The sequence below is a fragment of the Motacilla alba genome, chromosome 4, assembly GCF_015832195.1.
Source record: "Motacilla alba alba isolate MOTALB_02 chromosome 4, Motacilla_alba_V1.0_pri, whole genome shotgun sequence".
NCBI classification, from domain to species: Eukaryota; Metazoa; Chordata; class Aves; order Passeriformes; family Motacillidae; genus Motacilla; species Motacilla alba.
Genome location: NC_052019.1, coordinates 57998585 through 58007807, shown reverse-complemented (window position 1 = coordinate 58007807; position 9223 = coordinate 57998585).

Here is a 9223-nt window from a genome sequence, read left to right as displayed (position 1 = left end):
AGAAAACTTGCTGAAAAGTAGACTTATATGGCAAACATGACAGCAGCAGGCTTAGGCCAGGCCTCCCATATCTAAGCAGAAGAAAAATCTTCTAGGAAAGTTTTCAGGGTTGAGAGGAACAGCAAAGAAAACTGCTCTAGAGTACCATAGGGAACCTTTATTTTCAGTTTCAGAATCATCAAGTTGCCTCCTATAGCCAGCTGTAACTTGACAGCATCTGACAACATTCTTAGGAAATCTGGACAAGAATGATCTTGTTAGAACTACTGGAAAATAAAAGCAACATTTTGAAAACTTTAGACAACAAGGAGTTGACTGTGGCTTGTCATGGAAGATGATGTATCAAGTCAGCCTCTATGCAGACTTGTCCAGCAACTGATATATCAATTATAGCTTGTGTAGCAAAATACATTATTAAACTTTCAGACAGCACAAAAAGGAGTAAATACTCCAGTGCATAGGATTAGGGATTAAATGGTTTTGTCAAATTATTAAATGATCTGAAATAGGTAAGAAATATTTGAATGGAAATTAACGGTAAATACTCCACTTAAATAAGCATAATCAACTGCATTCAAATATAGGGTTGAAGCACTGGGGCATCTCTCTACTCAGTGCAACTTTTGTGCCCAAGACTTACTTAATGCAAATTTTCTGTATTTTGAATACATCAAGTGCTGCTGGGCTGCTTTAGATCAACTTTTATTTTTTAACTTGGGATTATTTTTGGAAGGCTGAAAAATGTCCAGGGAGTATGGTTCACTCGCATTCCCAGGCAGGCTGTTCATACACATTTATTGATCAGTTTAAAAAACACAAAGACAACTAGAACAAAACACTTCTGTATCTTGTCAACTCCACCCGGCACTTACAGAGAAAAGTCCAGATGTGCTTGGAAATATCTGGCCAAGTGACAAGCTTTTGCATCTTATAAAGCAGCAAAAATACAAGTTTCTACAGGTGCTTCATATTTTTGGTTGATTTTTCTGGCAAATACCTGTTCTACTCTTCTTGTTTTAAAGCATCAAATGATTCACCCTTGGAAAAAGATAGATTGGCTAAAAGTGTTTTCCAATGGTGGTCTTTTGGTAAAGACACTATTTTAGATCAACATTTTTATGAGAAAGGAAACAAGACATGAAGGTACTCCAGGTAGACAATCTGCCTCACCAGCTCAGTAAATTATGGAATTAAATGATGGTGACTGTGTCCTAACAATGTCAGCTGAATTTTATTTACACCCACAAGTTGCAAAGTTAAAATAGCCCACTGGAAAAGGAACTGTGCACTGGACTCTGAGCTGCAAGATGCAACATGAACACTCAGCATTAGACCTCACTTGACAAAGCCCGCTATGCAGGATGAAGAAACAGAGGCCGTCAGGACAAGCAGTTAAGCAGTTTCAGAGTTTTAAATCTCACAGGGTAAATATTCTGCTTATTCAGTGCCTGCTAACACAGAGATAATTGCCAGTAGCTGGAATGAGCTGAGGAGTTACAGTAGATAATTCAATGTGCTATACAAATATATGTGTTCTTCTATTATTCATACCATGACATTTGTTGGTTGTCTCAGGAGTACTAAGTGGGGCTCCTATGGTTCATGAATTACTTGAATTATGCATGGTTATGGGTAGACATTCACCATGTACAAACTGGTTTTGAATCATGCATTTCCTGGGGGCAATATTTCTCATGGTAACTAGCAAACTTTTAGGTCTTTCAGAGCCTGCTGTGCATTAGTAATTCCTACTTGTGGCAGTGATCCTGGCATGCGTGATCTGGTAAAGGTGGGAGATAATGAATGTCTACACACTGGTAGATGGGAATCAGCATTTGTATTTATTAATGTTCAAGAGGCTATCTCCCTCACTTGGAATTTAAATGATGACATCAAACTGCTAAACAGCGATCTGCTGTCCAATTGTCACTATAAATAGCAGTCCACAAGAGGGAGGTGGCAGTAGATCATTTTTTTATAGTTGGAACTGTGCAGCTATTTCTCAGTTAACAATCTTGCCTTGGGAAGATAACTTATATTCTCAGCTTCAGTTTTTTGTTTCTAGGTACCTCTTTTCCATGTTTTCAGTTGTTCATTTTTCTGAACAATACTGCCCATCTATCAGGAAAATGTACATGAAAACCCATTTGCTGCATAAATACACGAGAATGGCTTTACTAAAGGACATGCTTTTTCTAAAAACACTAAGAAAGACTTTTTCTTTCCCTTAGTAAGAACCCCATTTGTGTCTGAGAATCCATCTTTATAAAAGTAAAAGCTGAAAGGAAACTCAATTGTTGCACAGTCTGTTGCTGTGCAGGGAACATTTCACATCATTGAACTACCTAATTTTAAGTTTTTAATAAGAGTGTTCATAAAATCATGACAAAGACAGACTGTTCAAGCTTTTGGTACATTAAATAGAGATCCTTTTTCTTTCTGGCTTGGGCAGCAAAGTAGCCACACCAGAAGCCTCAACAAGTCTGAGAATGGAACAGGCTGGTCCTTGGGCTGCCAGGCTTCCGTAGAGGAGCCAGCCCATTGGCAGGGATCCCCGTTGGCCCCTCTGCTAAGGCTTTGTAACGCTTTGTTAAGACTAAATATTCATGTTCAGTACAAACAAACAGGGCCGGCAATCTTCATTGTCCTGGAGAAGTATAGGTCTGTATAATCATAAAATTTTGTATGTAAAAATATACGCACAGGATAGTTATTCTGTTTTTTCTGTGCTGGATAATGCAAGCATCCTAACACTGTGAACTGATTAATCACCCATGTCCCTGATATTCAAAAGCTTTACCTAAAAACTTGCTGAGTTGAAGACATTCTGTGAACTGATTATATGACATTCTCTGCCCTCCCCACAAAACTTACTGCAAGTAAACATGCCATCAGAGAAGTTTGGGATCAGTAAAATACATCAAATCTTCCTTCTTTTTCCGTGTGAAGAAAGAATTGCTTATTACATTTTGTTTTGTAGTTTTTTGTCCAAGTGCAGCCTAAAATTTTGAAACACTTCTGCCTTCAGCTTTGGAAAACTTGCTGAATAAATCAGGCTATGTTTCCTGAAGTTCCACTTTAATTTTTCCTGTTCTCAGTTTCTCTTGTTATCACCACACCAAACAGCATCTCCTGTGTTCATGTGCCCAACACTTGATGTGTGCAGTGAGAGGACAGGAGGAAAGAGGGCACTGTTAGGATTTTTTATCATGTTGGCTGTTAGAAAACACAAGTGCTTCAAAAATACTTGGTTAATTTTTCTCTAGCAAGATATATAAAGCACATAATAAAGGAATGTAGCACAACTTGTTGGCAATAGGTGCATAAAATTCCTCTGTTTGATAGTCACTGTGATATGAGGAAAACTGCTCTCTCATAAGACAGTTCTCTAGTCTGAGTAAAAGCACATAACTATTGAGGCCACCACAGAAAAAAAAAGTGGAAGCTCAGCTTCTGCATGTTAGATTTGTGGGTTCTGAATTTTATGACCATCATGAACTTAGGAAGCATTTTGAAAAGTCTGCATTTGTATTTGCAATTCCTAGTTTCAATAATTGCACAATCTTCCCTCTACTCTTTGCATTTTTTTTCATTGGTTATATATGTCTGGAAAGAACACCAAGTATTTCAGAGCTGATATCTTTGTGCACTGAAGCTGTGTATCGTAATTATCTTTAATTTCTTTAATTTCACTAGTTTAATGACATTACAGGAAGCTGTTTGTCCATTACAAGGCATTTCAAGCAACTAGGTTATCAAAAATTTCTTTTCATTTTTATTCCTTCCTCCTAAATTTTTATGGGTCTCATGTATTTAATTTGAAAAAGTATCCCTGGAACAGAAATGTTCAGTAATAAATAATACAAGTAACTGTGTATTTTACTGGAAGGTGCTTCTGCTGGTTGGTTACTAAGAATTTTTTTATGGTTATTTTTTATTTATGACTTCAGGACTGTATCTCATTTTACCTTTTTTTCCTAGTTTTTATAACTTTTTAATAACGGGGAAAGAAGTCAGTACCTGCACTTCTTCCAAGTGTATTGGAGGTTTTTTCAAATTAACTGTAAGCTGATGCAAACTTAATTATAAAATGTAGTTCAAATTATAGAAAAAAACTGTAGATATAAGACATGGATGCATTCATAGCAAGACTTCAAAAAAAAGCAAGGCCTGGGAAGAAGTGAAAATCCAACATCTCTACTTCTTAAAGGCCTTACTCAGCTGACTTTCAGTTCTACCTGTAAGTTGGAAAGACTTTGCATAGGAAAATAAGGAAGATGTCTTCCAAAAGTAAAATTTAAATGCTTCTCTATTACAGTTAGCAGCAAATTGCATTAATTCTACAATTCATCGTGATAATGATATTAGTCAAGCTACTCCCTGGATACTCCTGTAGTTGTAATACGTAATTCTGTGGAAGATCCATTCCAATTTAGCAAGAATTAATGTTCACTTATTGCAAAGTGTTACAGGAAAAATATATTTGTGGACTTTACATAGGATCACATTCTTGCACTGTGGAAGAGGCAGGGCAGATAAAGCAGGAGCTGGAATAGAATTCAGGTGTAATGAGTAAATGCTGTTGTGTGTAGAGTGCATTTAATAATCTCACTGTGTAAAAACTCAAGGCACTCAGAGCTGTTATATTTTCAATGGCTTAGTCAAAAAAATGTTGAGCGACTGGTATTGTGGTTGGGATTAATGGAATCCCTCAATGTCCTCATTAAATTTAATAAACCTGTGTAACAGGAGTAATTATAACACTTCACATATGTATGGCATTGCTCCTTTTATGAAGGATCGCCAAGCCTGTTGTGAGCATTCATGAGCTGAGCATCACTGTCCATCTCTATGGAGTGGGTCTCCTCTTCCTGCTGCAGAAAATACCTTCTCCTGGGAGACCCTGGGGAGAAGCTCCTACAGGCTCCCACCTGGCTCCAGACAGGTGTGTGTGTGTCCCTGCTGCCTGGAGCTCCACTGGCCACATGGTGAGCTGTACTTTTTGTTCAGAACCCTTGAGGTATTTTATTCAGTAATTTCCTAAGGTCTTTGTGCTGTGAGTCAGGCCTTTTTTTCTACCAGTTCATTTATATTTTCAAAAATTAACAACAGCATTTGTCTACACATCGAAAGTTTATGCTCCTCCAAGTTTCCAGTGGTACCTTTACCCTGATACTTATTTCCTATTTTAAACGAGTATTATGGACACATTTATGCTAATTAAACCCTGCTTTGCTTCACTGGTACAGTTTGCTGGAGAAAGCAGACAATTACGAGTCCTAGAACACCCATATTAGAAAAAGGCTACTTATTTTTGTTTGACTTTCAGTGACGTGACCAGCTCCCTAACTTGTGGCCTGTGTCATCAGAGCAGCCAGGTAGACAGTTTGTCACAGTTTATTCAGCTGTTCTGTGACAATAACAATTGCTACTTCTGCATAAACCCATAAATCATCTACAGGTCTAGGATTTTGCTTTATCTGGTGGATACTGGCCACTTCGTTTTTCAAATATACTTCAGTTTCTCAACTACTACTGTGTTACTTTTAAATTCCCTCTTCATTTGTTAGGAGCCCAGCTCTCTTCTGCTTTATTCATTTCTGTGTAAAATCTGGAAGGTGTTGAGCTGTTCCCATTTCCTCTCACTTGGGCAAAGAGAATGACTGGGCACTTTTCAACAGAAGCCTTTGCATGGCCAGGGAACTGCAGATCTGGTGGGAGCTAATTAATCGTTTTCTCTCTGCACACTGTGCATGGTCCTTTGCTTGTTGCTGAAAAAGTTGCTGGAAATGAATAGTAGGAAGAGGATTTAAAGAGTTTCCTTTTTCTCCCCGAAGCTGCAGATTTTTGCTTTGCATTGGGTGGTGAGGACTAGAGTTATACCCAAGCCCTTATTTAGAAGGAAGAAAGCATGACGAAGTTTACTATTAAATGGGATGGGTTTTCTTCTCAGCTGCTGTGGACAAAGAAAGTTATGAAACCCACCTTGATGTGCAACACTCTTCCCAGCAATGTCACTTCTCTCCTTACTTCCTTTGCTAATAGGAGCCTGTTCTGATCCTTTTCTACCCCCAACTTACCTTTTGTGCTGACTTGATTCTTTATTCTTGCTCAATACCTTCTGTCATTCAGACTACCCCTCAAATGCACATGCTCGTGCCCCCAACCTCACACAAATATGTGTTTTACTATCAATTAGCTTTGCCTCCAAGCTCTACTCTTCACAATTCAGTAAACAGAGATGTACCTGACAAAGACAAGAAAGGGTGGGAAGCTGGGAGGTGCATCTCCAAGCTTTGTTCCTGGGTGAAATACGAGTCCTCACTTAATTATGCTATGCAGAGTTCTTTGAGATCATTGCTTAAAGGAGCTGTGCAAGTACAGGGCACAGTTAATTATATTGCATTTGTAATCAGGCCATAAAAGAGAAACCCTTGAACCACAGATATATTGTTCCAGGCACTGCAGTCTGTGGATGTCTTCCTTTGAATTTTGCTCCATGCCAACCAGCAGTAATAGGTTCTCACTGTATCCAAAACTCCTGCAGTCTTTTTCAGCCTGCACTGGCCATGAGCCCATCAACCATTCCACAAACAAACATGTATTTCTCTCTGGATTTATTTCTTCCTTCTTTTTCATCCCAATGTGCAAGCAGTTAGGTATTGAATCCTTAATAAGCCAATCTAGACCAGCCCACATGACTATTTTTCTCCTAATCAATTTATTCAACTCACATTGAGGGTTTTATTATATTTACAATATCACAGCAATTTGTGTAGGAGTAATAAAAGGTAAGAAGTAATTTTAGGGAAAGAAAATCCAGTTGTAGGTTTTTGCTGGTTTTGTTGAGCTTCAGTGTGTGTGGGTTCATTTCACCATTTGGGAGGAGAAATTTTGAGTTTCAGTCAGCAGAGTTCAGTTCCAGCATGGGAGGAACAGAACTGCATAATTAAACAAGCTGCAAAAATTTTTGGAAAATGTAATCAGACTCCTGCAAGCTGTCTTTTTCCAGAAGCCTTTTCTTCTGTTTTATCACTCTAACCCTTGGAGATGGACTTCACCCTGCACGGTTATCACATCAAAGTTAATTTATTATCACAAAGGAAAAAAACCAGAAGTCTCAGGGGCTCAGGGCAGACAGGCACCTGTGCAGCCTGGATATTTATGCAAGGTGACTCTTAAATACCTTCAATACTATATCTTGAAGTACCCACAGGATGTGCACACTATTGGGTCTCCACACTTCCTGGGCCCTGTGTCCCTTGTTGTACGTGATGGTGAATACCTTCAGACCCAGGCAATCATCCAGCTCTGCTTGAGATTGGACTGTAAATCAAACTAGTAACTTCCTTGGCCTGCAGAGAAAAAGAATGACAATGCTTTCTCTAGTTAAAAACTAGTTAATTTTTGCTGGTTTTAGGATTTATTGATATAACTGTAGTTTTAAAGGCCCAGCTAAAATTTCTGGGTAGAATCTCTCCCTCAGTTTCCCAAACTCCACTTTTGTCCCTGATATTTCTATTTTTGCTCCATAAGTTACATGACTCAGAGTTGAGCATGTTGTACATAATATTATCCCAAAAACATGACTGTCATATTCTAATCCTACCGCAAAAAAAAATTCTGTACAGAGAAGCTTTACACGTTTCTTGTGCAGAAACAACAGGGGAGGTAGAGTCAAATAGCACACACATTCACTTAAAACTACCTTTTGTGTGTAAATTGCATGGTATGAAAGTGTTAATTTGAAATTAACAGGCTCAGGAGGAAATCATGACTTCCTAAGACTTCTGCATTAAGAAGCTTGATTTCTGCTATAGCTGCCCCATGCGACCTGCAACACATGCTTTGTTTCATTCTAAAGGGAAAATTCTCCTCTTACAGATTCAAGAGCAAAATGCTTTCCTTACAGGCACTTTTCCTCTAATTCAAGCCCCCTTTCTCCAGTGATGAACACATAATTCAGGTTCCAGAAAGACTGGCTGCGCTAATGGCAGTGTTAACACACACACGCACCTGGAAGTTTTCAGTTCTTTTATCAATTTCAGTTTTTTTAACTCTTCATTCAATTATTGAACTTTTTGGGACGGTAGAATGGGTCAATTCCAGCAAACAGCACAGAGGAAAGCTGTTTTCCAGTGTTTGCAAGGCTTGAAATCAAATGCAAATAGAGTCATTATAGACTAAGTCCAATCTTGCAAATGCAAAAATGTCTGAATTTGCTTTTTTCAGGGTCAAACCTATAAAACTGCATGGCCTGTCATTACAAAGTTCTTCATTATAACATAATGTATGTATCCTACAGTAGTTGCATTGGAGAATGGTTAGTGTTGGTTCCCCTTTTAGGAGCAAACCTCTCTCAAACCAGAGTTTGTCCAAAATCCTCCTGAGGCAGACGCTGCCCTTGCTCTTTTTCTGGGGGACAAGGGCAGAAGTCCCAGAGGAGCAGCCATGCTATCTCATTTTGCATTTTACCAGCTATTTGAGTTGCATCAACATAGCTTGTCAATGCTGTCAGTCATAAGACACGTTCTCCTCTTAACGAGTGCTGTAGCATCTTAGCAGATTTCTAAGCTCTATTTTTGATGATGTCAGGTTCAAAGGGAGGTCTAAGCTGCATGAAGACAGAGATGCCTATAAATGGCATCTATTTCTCTGCGGCTGCATATACCTTCCCATATAAACGTCAAATAAATCTTATGATAAAGTTTTTTTGCAACTTTTTCCACAGTCTTCTTCATACATCTTGAAACCACACCTTTATCTAACACTAGAGAGATAGTGTTAGATAACTGAGAGCTTTAGAATGATAGGGGAGAAAATCTAGAAAAGAAAAAGGGGGAGCATAAAACTAAGGAGTAGAAGTTTCTGAACTGCTGGAAACAAATTGGTCAGAACAGAAAGAGAAGCGAGCTCTCAGTAGGGTTAAAGTGAGGGAGAAAGAAAGGAGGGTTGAGGAGGACACCAATTCTGATAAGCCAAGTTGTTGATTGAACAGGTGCTGTTCTTTACTTTAGACTTAGCCAAGCTTGTCTTTAATGAACTAATTATTCTTCCTAGCAGTTGTAGCACTCCAGCTCAGCCCTGAGTCTATGTTGAGTGCAGTTTGCTGCTCACTCTCTGGGCTTGTTTGCTGCAGCCCCAGGCTTTACATTTTGTTGGGATGCGCTGATGAGCCCTTTGACCTTCCTGCTCTCATCACAGATGCTCAGACAGCAGCTGA